The following is a 1,793-nucleotide window of genomic DNA, read 5'->3' as shown; positions in this document are numbered from 1 at the left end:
TACATATACATACACACAATTAATATGCAATGTTAATAATTTTTGCATTTATTTAAATGAAAATCTTATCCCCTATTTAAAGAATAACCTCATCACCAAAACTTTTGTCTCAAACATACTGCTAAGTACATACAAACAAATTTAAAAGAATGCATGCACAAAATCACACCTGCATACAATACACACACTCTCTGCACGACGTGATGGTCAGACTGACCTACTATCCACTAACAGACACTGACCAAGAGCCCTGTGATCATCAGGGCTGACAAATGAATATCAGTGTTTCCCTCACTGGCTCCGATTATCACACGACACAGCACAACAGACAACAAAACATGATACACCACCAGAAAAGTTCTTGACCTTGGAATTTCTCTGTCAAATCTCTCTGGCTGCAACATGTTTGCATTGAGAGTGTAAAGTGTCCTTCTGTACTCTTCAGATGATCACAGTAACACCATCTGACTATAGACCACACACATTTTGATTGTTCAGAGTATGTGAACCGCAAAATCAAACCAAACTAATGTTCAACACACCACAGTTTAGCATTAGTTTGTGTTGAACCACTGAACCACTGGCTTAAAAAGGAGTGACAGTCTGTTATGCAATCAAATGAAAGAGATCTTACCAGCCTGTGCAGAACACTGGAGCTCTTTTGACTCAGCATAGGTGTGAATCATGCAGCATATCTCTCTACAAATTCATGCCTCCCTTAACAAGAAAGAAAGAAAGTACAATCAACAACAGTGTGGTGTGCAAGAGCCAAGCATGTGATACTGACTCCACACAGATGCATGCTGCCACTCTCCTCCCTTTGCTTTCTCTGGCCCTCCCCCTTCACTTCCACTCCTCTTTCACTCAGTCCCACCCCTCACTTCCCTTCGCTCTGTCTCTTTTCGCTCCATCAATCAGTCATTCTGTATCTTTCTTCCCCCTCCACACCCCCCCTCTCTCTCTCTCCCTCACACACACACACACACACACACACACACACAGTTCCAGTACATATATTTGACAAGAACAAGCAGAGAGTAAAGGCATCCTGGATTGTCCTTGAGCTTATGACAAATAATCATTAGTGAAATGTACTGTACAGTGATGGTATTTGATTATGATAGCATGGTAGTTTGCTAAATATAATATATACTAAACTCATATTCCATGGTATTATGCACAAAATTAATAAATGGTTTATCTCAGCTGACCTGTTTTGTTAGACGATTTCTAATTGCCCTCTCAGGTCAGTTCATTGCCTTGGTTTTGTGTGCTTTGAGAAAATATTTAGACAAATTGAGTAAAGAAATAATAATAAAGCATACATATCTTTTACTAAAATATTTAAGACATGTAAATAGATCTTTGGACATTAAATATTGATTTCATGATCCATTACAATGTACAAAACAATCGGCATAGGAACAAGACCAACATGGCAACAATTTTACGGTAATATAAAATTCAAAGTATAATGTTTTCGGTGGTAAAATACTTAATCTTTTTGCAGATTTATATGGATTGACAACTATAAGCAAGCCATTCTTAAATGGGTCATATGATGCCCATTTTCCACAAGTTGATATGATTCTTTAGGGTCTTAATGAAAAGTTTGTAACATAGTTTGGTTAAAATTTCACAATGGTAGTGTAAAAACACCTTTTTTTACCCTGTCAAAAACAGCTCTTTTCAGATCAAGCCGTTTTTGTAGCATTTCCCTTTAAATGTTAATGAGCTCTGCTGCCCCCGCCCCTCTCTTCCGAGCTGCTCTCAGAGAGACTGTTTACTTTAGC

General features: G+C 38.0%; 1 protein-coding gene across 1 annotated transcript in view; it reads right to left on the bottom strand.

Moving 5' to 3' along the window:
* Positions 1–776, bottom strand: part of LOC107689794 (ras guanyl-releasing protein 3-like) — a 34,400-nt gene extending 33,624 nt beyond the window's left edge. The window contains exon 1 of the mRNA XM_016487948.1: positions 635–776. The gene's annotated coding sequence lies outside the window, so the exon portion shown is untranslated. The remainder of the gene's footprint in view (positions 1–634) is intronic.
* Positions 777–1,793: the final 1,017 nt, after the last annotated feature.

This window comes from Sinocyclocheilus anshuiensis, unplaced genomic scaffold (genome assembly GCF_001515605.1).
Source record: "Sinocyclocheilus anshuiensis isolate Anshui unplaced genomic scaffold, SAMN03320099.WGS_v1.1 scaffold918, whole genome shotgun sequence".
Taxonomy (NCBI): Eukaryota; Metazoa; Chordata; class Actinopteri; order Cypriniformes; family Cyprinidae; genus Sinocyclocheilus; species Sinocyclocheilus anshuiensis.
Note: the sequence above shows the minus strand (reverse complement) of the source record. Positions and strands in the feature narration are given on the sequence as shown.